We start from the raw sequence: 13,788 nt of genomic DNA, 5'->3' as shown, positions 1-13,788 counted from the left end.
TTGCTTTATGTCATAGTCTCTGTTTGTTATGTGCTTCCCTTGCTCCTCATGTTGTCCTGCTATTGGTTCCTTAGTTCATGTGTCATGCATTCATTAGGCTTGTTCGACTTCATGCGGCGCTGCAAAGATTGGCTGCCACCTGACAAAAGCAATGCAGTCTGGTTGGAAAATTTGTCCAACTTTGATTGGCACTGCAGCCCCCTTAAGATCACATCAGTGTTAATTTCGATAGCAAATTTTGATTTAGTCTTTTGCCTACATAGCTTAATAAGCACTCAAGTGAATGCAAAAAAAGCGTGCCACAGCGCACCGGCAGAAAAACAACAAGGAGACTGCATTAACATTTTAATAATTTTTGATAAATTAGTGCTTTCTTTGTTTTTGGCTTAAAGGGGTCATCAGATGCCAATTTTCCACAAGTTGATATGATTCTTTAGGGTCTTAATGAAAAGTCTCTAATATACTTTGATTAAAAATTCTCAATGGTTTTGTAAAACAACACCCTTTTTACCTTGTCAAAATCAGCTCTGCAAAAATCATCTCATTCTAAGGGGTGCTTCCTTTAAATGCAAATGAGCTCTGCTCACCCCACCCCTCTCTTCTCTCAGTGGAAAGACGATCTTGTTTACTTTAGCTGCATTTAGCCCCTAAACTTCCTAACTATCACGTTATAAGGAAAGGTGATGGCAAAGATTCATAAAAAACGCTTATACGCTTCTGCTGTAAGTGAAGCTGGATCATGAATGATTCGCGTGAACATAGACGGATATATGTAGATCAGGAGGTGCATTCCCTTCACAAACAAATGTAATCTACTGCATCTTCAGCGGCTCAGATGTCGGGAGTAAATGACGACCACTATGTCCATTATTACATCCAGCAACACAACACCTCAATCACTCAATCGGAGATATTCTTGTCTAACTTACATCCCTGCTTCGGCATCGAAACAAGGAAAGTTACTGGACTGTTACAGCTGATCTGAGGTAAAACGCTCATGTCAATCAACTATTGTGGGAGTGGCCACAACGACAGGCATCTGAGAACGGCTCGATTTGAAAAAGGGGATATTATTTTTACAGATTAATTAAAAACCACTGCATGGATTTTTATCATTATAGGGTAGATTTGTACATACACTGACAACATACATTAACGTTCAAACAACATGAAAAAGTGAAGTTTGCATCCGATGACCCCTTCAAGAGATGAAGTTGGCGACACTTACTCATGATCTTCGCACCTGTATGCATGTCTCATACTGATTACATAATCTGAGAATATTTATTTTCTATTTGAATTGGTTCATTTAAAAGTAGACTTTTCACTCTCTATAGATATATTTGTCATGTCTGTAAGGCAAATATACATGGAGTTTTGAAGTGCCACACTCTTGTTCACAGAGACCGAGACAGCATAAAGCGCATCATGTTTGCTTTCATTATTTTACAAAAGTGCAATGTTTTGTTGTTATTGTGAGTGCACACCAATAAACGTAAAGCCTTTACAGATTCGAAAGATGTATTACTTTTATCTGTATGACCAAAAATGACGAAGTATTTTTATGGGCAAGTGACCGCACCAGTGGCTCCATCTGTCATGCAGTGAGCGCGCTACTGTTCAGCTTCGACGCTCGCACTGACACTTCAATAGCGCACATTTTTCTAGGTCAACATTAGATTGAGCAGCCATGTAAAGTTACTACTACATACATCTTTCAGATAAAAGCCGTATTTGAGGTCGATGAATGATAGGTGAGCATATGAACGTCCTGCCCGATGTACTGTATTACCACATAGACCAGCCGTTAACGATCTGTCCATCATGGACTGCGTAACTTCGACACTTCCTGTGGAATTTTCTTTCTGCAACTAATAAAATCTTGGTTGACCAAGCCTCTTTTTGTTGACTAGTCTCGCGTACTCAGACCTTCAGACTGACGGCTAAAGGTCTGGGAATTTTGAGCCGCTTTGAATGGCCAAGGCCCGCCCAAGAGGCCATATGACCGACAGGTAAAGCAACCAATCACGTTCCATTTTGTGCCGTGTTATGTTTAGAGGCGTTGAAATGTCGCCACAATAACAGACATATTTTAAAGATTCTATGCCTCAAACTTTAAATTTTTCACATACTTTTGAAAATCCAGAATTTGGTTGATCTTAATAGGTGCTCGTCGTCACAGTTCTAAACACAACGACTTTCATTAGGGGGTTTGGTTTTGTTTCCAGGTGGAATGTTAAAGAGCAAAACACACGCATCTCCTGGAAATCCTGTATAATCTAACCAATCCTAACAACTTCGAAACTCCTTAAGTGTTTCCAGGTAGGTGTGTTATAAATCAAACAGTTAGTCAGTTGGTCATTATCTTGGTGTCTGTGGATTCCTCGGGTCATGCAGAATCTGTGGATGTCAATTTTGCCAGGATCTGACAAACCGCCTGTCCACCATTTTGAAATTTGTCATAAATTGCATTATCTTTTGAACTATTTGACATATCAACATATGAATTGGTAGGGATCATCGACGGCATGTCCTTGAGGAAACCTAGAAGTTTGAACACAGTACCAACTTGTGTTCCAGAGATATAAAGATTTTTACAAAAACATACCTCTCTGAATTTGACTGTGCCTGTGTTTGTTGACTTATGCTAGTTATGCTAACCGGGTACCATTCTCTCTAATGTGGCTCTTCAGCTATCAGGTACAATGTAACCTATGTTAGCATTAAGTTATCTTAGCGTGGTGATCTGGTTAACATGCTTAAGTCATGCTTTTGTATGCACATTCTCACACTTAAAGCTTTCCACGGGGCCCAGAGGACGTGCCCTTACTGTGACGCACTCTGCTAAACCACTTAACCCCTGAATCTTTCTGCTTGTGGGTTCGAATCCCATGTGACACACTGAAAGAGGTCCAGTGGCCAAAAGCAGGAGAAAAGTCACATATGTTCCAGAACTTGTCTTTCTCTTAAATCCGATATCTGAAATCTGAACTTCATGTGAGTACACATCTTTTCAGTGGCATAGTGAGATGAGTGAGGTCATGGGTTCGAGCCCAGTGTGGGTTAATTTTTTTGAAATTGTGTGTGATGTGTCATTTTGATTTCTTTACTTATGATTTTTGTGTACATTCCCTTTGTGCTGTTTTTCCTCTTCCGGCTCTGCACTGCTTTTGCTGACAATTCGGGGCTTGGCCCCGATAACTGCAGCTTGGAGCTGTATTTCAAATTTTAAGCTGATATCACACAAGTTGTGGTTCCTGTAAAATTTTGTTAAGCCATTCTACCAAATATAGCCAGGGCTGTCGCTAGTGGGGTGAAAGGTCGTGACAATTATAGGGGCCATTATAGGGGCCAATAAACTGCCCTTTATTTCCTAAGTGAACGGAAACAGTTGAGAAAGAAATTTGATGTGTATCATTATATTGGATGCACTGTCTCATAAAGTGATCATGCCTAATTTACTAGCTGCTGCCAAGAAAAGAAATGAGAGAAAATCACTCACTACATTTTACTGAATTACTTTGTAGTTTTAACAAGAATTAATCTATATTTAACTTACACAGTGAAGGCTATGCTATTTTACATTTGATTATTCTGTTTCTGTACCTAGACACTTACCAACTTGAAAAAACTTAAACATTGTTTAATTTGCTTCTTTGTTCTGTTCTGTTTTTTTGTGCTATTTACACAATTTCAAACAGGGCCCACAGGTACAAGCTGCACCGGGGCCCCGCAAACCCCAGCTACGGCCCTGAATATGACACCCACACTCCATAGTTTTTTTGTTTGTTTTTTAATGCATTCTCCTATCACAAATTAATACATTTCTGTCACAATAGCATTTTTATCAAATATGGATTTCGAATATAGAACCTTGATTCTCAGACCTTTCCAACAATACGTTTTGTCAAGATTTGAAAATGATTTGATTTGAACATAGTTCAGCAAATTTTGTACATTTTGAAACAGAACTCCGCCCACTCGGGGGAGGAGCCTGCTTAAAAGTACTGTTTCCATGGTAATGCAACATCGCAACCTGATCTCATGACGAAAACGTACCTGTGGGAACTTTTTCGCAAGACGCAAAATACATACCACCATGTGACATGTTCGATGTGAAATGCCCACTGAGAGGCGATAAAAGATTATTTGTGTTTTTTTCCCCCAGAACAGATGAGCATACATATGGTACGTTTTATGTGACGTTGGTTTTGTACGTGTCATCGCAGCTTTGACTTGAAATTAGGCTTTTGGTGATGAAAAAGGGCCACCAACAGTTAACAGGTTAAACTGGGAAGTTAGTTTTGATTTCTGAATCTTGCAGTATGTTTTATTGTAGAGTAACCCCTCATATGTGTAAATATCGAGTACATTTTGATTCGCCATTGCCTTTAAGCATGCATTTGTGCCCTTGAGACGACAGCATGTGTGTGAAGGTTCACTTGTTGACATCTGTGTGCAATAACTGTTGATGGACCATGACATACATGAGGCCAAAGCCCCATATCCTTCCCTTGGCCAATAAATGCTGTTTTCCCCACTATAAGGCAGTCAAAGGGCACTTCAAGCTACAAGGAATGGAAATCTAAATGAGCAGAATTTGTCAAACAGATGATAGAAATTCCATCCAATCCAGAATTCCAAGCGAGGGCTGATATTTCAAGACACACTCAAAATGACGGCGAGTAAAAACCCAATTATTCCCACCTGTCACACTTACTCACCTGTGACATCCCAAAAAAATGGAGGTGTCAGATGAAATATTGTGTTGCTTATTCTGCCAACGCTCCGACCCATTTGTTTTAGACAAGCTGTATAATGAGAGAGGGTCTCCGTCTCCCTCGCAGAGTCCCACCACTAATCATATGCGTACAAATAAATTGCTCAATATGCTGCAGACTTTGTTGACTGCTAAATGGCTTAAATTTGCCAGGTTGCAGATTACACATGCACAGGCATAATTTTAGGATGAGGGTAAATACGTCTTGACATATATGAGAATGTGAGGGAAAGCAGGAGATCAGGAAGCGCCAGAGAATGGAGGTGTATGTCATGCAGCATTTCACAAATGAAACGGATGCACAACAAATCCAGTCCAATGAGCACAGCACAGCTAAAATCAAATCACTTTACTTTGTGACCTACTTCTGAGTGAGACTGAATGCAAATAAATAAACAAATAAATAAAAATAAATAAATAACTTGTTGGATAATATTAAGCAATCATCTGTTTGACATTTGTGACATCAGGTTGAGTCAATGCTGCTGTTGCTACTATTGCAATTTTACAATAATGTCAGTAGTCGTACAAAAATAGTTTTGGTAGTGTTATTGTCTCAGATTGGCATACTTAGGCATACAAGCTTATAGCTTACTTACATAGCACATTTTATGCATAGTGGTAATTTAAAATGCTTTACATAGCCATGATAAAAATAGACAAAAATGAAATTAATTAATTAATTAACTAAAAGACACAATTATTTGGAAATTATTTATTAATAAGAAATAAAACTAGGATTAATAAAGAAAAACATCAATATAATAATAATAATTTGTAGTAGTAGTAGTAGCAGTAGTTGATTTATTCCTTATTTTATATTTATTTTAAAATTATAATTTAAATCAAACTTTTTAATTTCAATACATTTTATTTTTGTTTTGTTTTCCATTGCTCTATTCCTGAATATTTATTTTGTTTATTTATCTGATAGCCAATTTGAAAAACAAAAAATATGTAAAAATAAAAAAATCACATAATAATAATAATAATGATTATCATTAGTTGATTTATTCCTTGTTTAATTTATTTTAAAAATGTAATTTCAAATTAACTTTTTTAACTATGTATGTATGTATGTATGTATGTATGTGTCACAACTGCGGTCTCTGTGGCTCCCCCTGTCTCGCGCCAGCGGGAACCCTCACCCGAGTTTTGACTCCATTTCCCACAATCCCGTGCCTGGGGACTCCCACTTCCGGTTCCGGGTCGCCCGGGTCACTTCCTCCCTGGCGGCCATTTCAGCGTGCCTCGCCGGCTCGCCTATCGCGAAGTTTTGCCGGCTATGTCCCCAATCCTGAGCGTATTATTATCGGACTGTTTCTCTGTTGCCAACCGGACTGTTATTATCGTGTGTGAACCCTTGCTGCCTGCCCTTTTACGACCCTCGCTTCCCCACGGATTACTGTTTTTGATTGCTGCCTGCCCCGACCCCCTTGCATGGACTTTGACCACTCTTTTGGATTTGTCTTCACCACGTCAGTCTGCCGTTGTTGACCACAGCCTGTTTACACTGTCCGATTCAATAAAGCTGTTGCACATGGATCCAACGTCTCACGATTCTTCAGCCACCGCGTCACAGAAAACTTCGCCGCAAACGGATCCAGCGACAGTCACCCGGATCGCGTCAGAGATGTCAGCACAGGCAACGATGCTGACTCACCACCAGCAGCAACTCGATCGTCTGACTGCTCTGACCGATCAGCTGGTTCAGGCCATCCAGGGCATGCGGACTTCTCCACCACCTGCCGCATCTCCCCCACCGGCCAGCCCCAAGCTCGCCTTCCCGGAAAAATTCGACGGGACCGCCGCTAAATGTAAGGGCTTTTTACTTCAATGCACGCTCTTCGTAAACCAGCAGCCTAACCTGTACGCCTCCGATGAGAGTAAGATCGCGTTCGTCTGCTCTCTCCTTACGGGGAAGGCTTTAGAGTGGGCCACCGCAGTCTGGGATTTGGGTCAGTCTACCTACCCCACGTTTGCCACGTTCCTCCGGAGCTTTAAGGAGGTATTTCAACCTACCCCAGAGAGCAGCGAGGCGGGGGAGTTGATCGTTTCGCTGCGTCAGGGCCGCCGTTCGGCCGCGGATTATGCCCTGGATTTCCGTACCCTGGCGGCACAGAGCGGATGGAACGACGGGCCCCTAAAGCTCCACTATCGTAAAGGGCTTAATCCTGACCTGCAGGTGGAACTGGCGTGCCGGGATGAGGGGCTGAGCCTCAATCAATACATCGACCTGTCTATTCGAATTGACAATGTGATGCGCACACGCAGACCCACTCGTTCCCTCGCCGTCCCACTGCCATCTCCTCAACCAGTCACCTCAAGCCCTGAGCCCATGCAACTTGGTACCACCAGACTCTCTGTGGAGGAGAGGGAGCGGCGGATCCGTAATCATCTTTGCTTGTACTGCGGAGAGGCTGGACACATCCGGGCTACCTGCCCGACACGACCACCGCGTCCTTCTGCCTCGGTGAGTGCACGCATCCCTTGTTTGAACAAGTGTGAGATCCCAGCGCTGCTTTGTTTTGAGGGACGAACTATCAGAACCGCTGCTTTAATTGACTCGGGTGCAGCCGGTAACTTTATCGACAAGGACTTTGTGAAAGCTAATCAGTTGCCTCTTCTCCCTTGTGTTTCCCCTGTGGCAGTGGCCGCCCTCGACGGGAGACCACTAGGATCTGGACACATTGAACACACCACTACGGATCTCAGCCTCCGCCTGGAACCTGGACATCAGGAAACTATACGCTTCTTTATCATCACCTCCCCTCAGTCACCTCTCATTCTGGGTTTCCCATGGCTCAATCACCACGAACCCACCATCTCCTGGGCTAGAGGCGTCATCACTCACTGGTCATCACGCTGCCAACAATCCTGCCTGCAGTCAGCTCCCAAGACTCCGACCGACGCCATAACAGCCCCATCCAACCAGACCATCCCGGCCGAGTATCATGACCTGCTCGAGGCCTTTAGCACCGTCAAGGCCACCGAACTACCACCCCATAGGCCAGGAGATTGTGCCATAGAACTCACGCCAGGTGCGGTTCCACCCCGAGGCTGCATCTTCCCTCTCTCACAGCCAGAGTCAAAAGCTATGGAATGTTACATCCAGGAGGAGCTCGCAAAGGGGTTCATCCGACACTCCACCTCTCCCGCTTCTGCAGGCTTCTTCTTTGTTAAGAAAAAGGATGGAGGTTTGCGACCCTGCATAGATTACCGCGCACTAAATGAGGTGACAGTCAAGTATCGGTACCCCTTACCGCTCGTTCCCCCGGCCTTGGAACAGTTACGATCAGCACGCTACTACACCAAGCTGGACTTACGATCCGCATACAATCTGATCCGCATCCGCGAAGGGGACGAGTGGAAGACTGCTTTCTCCACGACATCCGGGCACTATGAATACCGGGTGATGCCCTTCGGCCTGGCCAACAGTCCGTCATACTTCCAGGCCTTCGTCAATGAGGTCTTCCGCGACATGCTGAATCGATGGGTGATAGTTTATATCGACGATATCCTCATCTTCTCCAACACATATGCTGACCACGTTCAACACGTCAGGGCGGTGCTCCAACGACTCATTCAGCATAAGCTTTATGCCAAGGAGGAGAAGTGCCAGTTTCATCAGGAGCGCGTCTCTTTCCTGGGGTATATCATCAGCCCCGAGGGCGTGGCCATGGATGACACCAAGGTGACTGCTGTTCGCAACTGGCCACGTCCCAAGACCCTGAAGGAGCTCCAGAGATTCCTAGGATTCTCAAACTTTTACCGTAGATTCATACGGCACTTCAGCACTTTAGCCGCCCCGCTAACCTCTATGGTAAAGAAGGGAGAGACCCGCTTGAACTGGTCTCCTGATGCCCTGCAGGCCTTCCTTGACTTACGTCAGCGTTTCACCTCCGCACCCATTCTCCGTCACCCCGACCCGCAGCAACCCTTCATCGTCGAGGTAGACGCCTCCAGCACCAGAGTGGGGGCCGTGCTGTCGCAGCGTCAGGGACAGCCCTCCAAGACCTTCCCCTGCGCCTTCTACTCTCATAAGCTCAGTCCGGCCGAAAGAAATTATGATGTGGGGAATCGGGAGCTATTAGCTATCAAGCTCGCCCTGGAGGAGTGGCGTCACTGGCTGGAGGGGGCCCGGCATCCTTTCACCATTCTAACGGATCACAAAAATCTGGAATATCTCCGTGCCGCCAAGGTCCTCAACCACCGTCAGGCCAGGTGGTCGTTGTTCTTTACCAGGTTCAACTTCATAATTAACTACCGCCCGGGTTCCCAGAACACCAAGGCCGACGCCCTGTCTCGGGTGCACGAGTCCGAACATGCCTCCCAGCCACCCGAAACCATCCTTCCCTCCTCGGTAATTGTCGCGCCCATCGCCTGGGATCTCATGACGGAGATCACGGAGGCCCAAACCCAGGACCCGCCTCCAGCAGACTGCCCCGGGGACCGCACCTACGTACCTGCCGCCCTCCGCCAGAGAGTCCTCTCCGAGGTCCACTCGGTCCCCAGCTCTGGCCATCCAGGTATTGAGGCTACCCTTCACTTACTCCGAAATCGTTTCTGGTGGGCTACACTACGAGCCGATACCATCACATTCATTAAGCAGTGTATGACCTGTAACACCTCCAAGGCTCAGCATCAACTCCCTGCAGGCCTGCTACAGCCCTTACCTGTCCCCAAGCGTCCCTGGTCGCACCTAGCGGTGGATTTCGTTACCGACCTTCCCTCGTCCCAGGGGCATACCACGATTCTATCCGTAGTAGATCGGTTCTCCAAGGGCTGTCGCTTTATTCCATTCCCCAAACTACCCACAGCCATGGAGACGGCCGAGGCCCTGTGTAATGCCGTGTTCAGATTTTACGGTCTACCTGAAGATATTGTTTCTGACCGGGGCCCACAGTTTACCTCTTGCCTCTGGTCCAGTTTCTTCCGCCTTCTGGGAGTCAACGTTAGCCTCACGTCGGGCTACCATCCAGAGGCCAACGGACAGGTAGAGAGGCTAAACCAGGAACTGACCCGATTCCTTCGCTCATACTGTCAGCACCGTCAGGGGGATTGGAGTCGCTTCCTTCTCTGGGCCGAATACGCCCAGAATTCCATCCGGAAACCTGCCACCAACATGACACCCTTCCAATGCACGCTGGGCTTCCAACCGCCCCTGTTCCCCTGGTCCGGGAGCCCTCTGATCTGCCAGCTTTGGACTCATGGTTCCAACAGAGTGAAGCCACGTGGAACCAGGCCCATGTACACCTTCAAAGAGCCGTTCGGCGCAACCAGAACCAGGCAGATCGCCGGCGCCGACCGAACCCCCCCTACGAGCCTGGCCAATGGGTCTGGCTCTCGACCCGGAACTTACGTCTTCGCCTGCCCTGCAAAAAGTTGAGCCCCAGGTACGTTGGTTCATTTCAAATACTCCGTCAAATTACACCTGTTTCCTTTAGACTTGCCTTACCCCGTGAATATCGTATCTCACCCACTTTCCATGTTTCCTTGTTAAAGCCCGCTGGCCGCCCGAGCAGGACGGAGGACCTAGACGAGACCGCTCCACAGAGACCCAGCCCCTGATCATCGATGGCGAGGAGGCGTACCGAGTCAATACTATCCTGGACTCCCGACGCCGGAGCGGTCGCTTACAGTACCTGGTCGACTGGGAGGGCTATGGTCCCGAGGAGAGGTCTTGGGTGTCCGCCGAGGATATTCTGGACCCTTCGCTCACCACAGATTTCCACACAACTCACCCAGATCGGCCAGGACCCCGCGGTAGGGGAAGACCCCGGCGTCGGTTGCCTCCTCGCGCCAGGAGGCACTCGCAGGGGGGGGGCTCTGTCACAACTGCGGTCTCTGTGGCTCCCCCTGTCTCGCGCCAGCGGGAACCCTCACCCGAGTTTTGACTCCATTTCCCACAATCCCGTGCCTGGGGACTCCCACTTCCGGTTCCGGGTCGCCCGGGTCACTTCCTCCCTGGCGGCCATTTCAGCGTGCCTCGCCGGCTCGCCTATCGCGAAGTTTTGCCGGCTATGTCCCCAATCCTGAGCGTATTATTATCGGACTGTTTCTCTGTTGCCAACCGGACTGTTATTATCGTGTGTGAACCCTTGCTGCCTGCCCTTTTACGACCCTCGCTTCCCCACGGATTACTGTTTTTGATTGCTGCCTGCCCCGACCCCCTTGCATGGACTTTGACCACTCTTTTGGATTTGTCTTCACCACGTCAGTCTGCCGTTGTTGACCACAGCCTGTTTACACTGTCCGATTCAATAAAGCTGTTGCACATGGATCCAACGTCTCACGATTCTTCAGCCACCGCGTCACAGTATGTATGTATGTATTTATTTATTTATGTATTCATTTATTCATTCATTCATTCATTTAAATTTTTTGCCCTATTACATATTACTGGCAGTTTACCAGTCTGAATAATTATGACTTTAAGTTGGCCCAAATTGCATTTATGTAAATATATGATAGAAAAAAAAAAATTATTTACTACTACTATTATTATTATTATTTCTATTATAATTATTATTATATTAATTATTGTTATTATTATATTAATAATAATAATAATTAGTAGTAGTAGTAGTAGTAGTATTATATGTATTACATGAACTTTTATTTATTTATTTATTTATTCATTCATTCATTATTTTTATTTTTTTTTTTCCCATTGCATATTACTGGCAGTTTACAATCTCAATAATTATGACTTTAAGTTGATGCAAATTGCATTTATGTAAGTATATGATAGGAAAAGAATTATATACTACTACTACTAATATTATTATTAATATTATTTTATTATTATTATTATTATTATTATTATTAGGGGCCAAGCACCAGAGGTGCGGTGGCACCTATTGTATCCGTTGGCGTTATTATTATTCCGCTTCTTCTTCTTCTTCTTCTTCTTCTTCTTCCTCTTCCGCCGCAAGTCTATGGCAGCCCATAGAACCGCTTGCGGGAAAGTTGTATTTTGCACACTGATAGAGGACAGTCCCAACATTAACCATAGCAAGTTTGGAGTCTCTAACTCAAACTCTGTAGCGCCACCACTTGTCCAAACTTTCAAAAGATTTATGCTAATAACGTTTGAACCGTAAGGCACACAACAAAAAATTTGTTTTCCTCTGATTCCTTGGCTTATGCCGAGTCGAATGGACACCAAAATTCAAAAATCGTAAGGTTTAGTTTTTTCGCTATTCTCAATTGTTCGTAAAACCTACTTTTTCGAACTCGTCCTAGGCCGTTGCACCGATTGTCACAAAAATTGATCCAGATCATCTTCAGACCACGCTGGCAAAAAGTTATGGAATTCAAGTCGATTCGTCCAGCCGTTCACGAATAACACGCGAAAGAATTCTACGAAAAGCTAGCAAAAATCAATGTGAGGCTATATCTCCGTAAAAGTTTGTCATATTGACACCAAACTTGGTGTGTGTTATAACAAGCATGACCTGAGCCTACCTGCAGTGTTTCGGTGCAGTGCCCCCTAGTGGTCAGGAGATACGAAAAATGGCTATTTTTCTTTATAACGTCTGAATGATTTGTCCAAAAATCACAAAACTGCTCTCTTTAGATTCGGTGTGTCATACCGAGTCGAACCATATCCAATTTTCCCATGTCAGCCATTTTGGGTGTCGGCCATTTTGAATTTAGTTTTAAAATGCTGTATCTTGAGAACGGATTAGCGTATCGTTTCGACATTAATTACAAAAATGTTCAGCACCATGCCCTGAATGTACATAAAAATTTTGGGGCCAGCGCCACCTTGTGGTCAAAAGTTATAACGAAATTTCAAAAAATGCTAATAACTTTTGCGTACATTAGCCTATTGAAATGAAACTGATTTTGATCGATTCCTTCGGTCATGCTGAGAACACCGATACCAATTTTGCCAATTTTGGCTGAACTTCCTGTCCGCCATTTTGATTCATGTTGAAAACCTACTTTTTCGAACTCCTCCTAGACCGTTAGTCCAATTTTCACCAAATTTGACTCAGATCATCTTCAGACCATGCTGACAAAAAGTTATGGATTTTGTGTCGATACACGAAACCGTTTTCGTTTAGCGCATCAACGAATTTACTGGAAAGATGCCAAATTGCATCCGAGTCTGTATCTCTGCAAAGCTTTGACATATTGACACCAAATTTTATATGTGCTATTGTCACCACACTCTGACCAAGCCACATCAATTTGGTAACAGTGCCACCTATGGGTCAGAAGTAATACGCCATTCACTAAACATTAATAATGAAATTTACAAAAATGCTAATAACTTCTGTTTACATTAGCCTATTGGAATGAAATTGATGCCAATAGATTCCTTGGGTCAAGTCGAGAACATTGATACCCATTATACCGAAATTGGCCAAACTTCCTGTCCGCCATTTTGATTAATGTACAAAACCTACTTTTTCGAACTCCTCCCAGACTGTTAGTCCGATCTTCACCAAATTTGACTCAGATCATCTTCAGACTATGCTGGCAAAAAGTTATGAATTTCGTGTCGATATACGAAACCGTTTTCGTTTAGCGCATCAACAAATTTGCTGGAAAGATGCCAAACTACATCTGAGGCTGTATCTCTGCAAAGCTTTGACATAATGACGGCAAACTTTGTGTGTGTCATTGTCATTTCACACAGAACACGTCACATCAATTTGAAAACAGCACCACCTGTTGATCAAAAGTGATAAGCCATTAAATAATATTATTGGTTGTATTTATGATTTTTCAGCCATTTCAACTGATATTATCCTAAAATGACTTTAGTTACTCATTGTTACAGTCGGTCTGTTGCTCCTTGCCGTGCTTAACTCCTCATTCTGCCTCTGTTGTGCTTGGCCCCGCAATTGCTGCTTGCAGCTATATTTAATTATTGTTATTATTACAATTATTATACATATTATCTGAACTTTTTATTTATTCATTCATTCATTCATTCATTATTTTTATTTATTTATTTCCCATATAGCATATTACTGGCAGTTTACCAATCT

The sequence above is a fragment of the Labeo rohita genome, chromosome 24 (assembly GCF_022985175.1).
Source record: "Labeo rohita strain BAU-BD-2019 chromosome 24, IGBB_LRoh.1.0, whole genome shotgun sequence".
Lineage (NCBI taxonomy): Eukaryota > Metazoa > Chordata > Actinopteri > Cypriniformes > Cyprinidae > Labeo > Labeo rohita.
The sequence above is the reverse complement of the archived record's forward strand: the minus strand, read 5'-3'. Positions refer to the sequence as shown.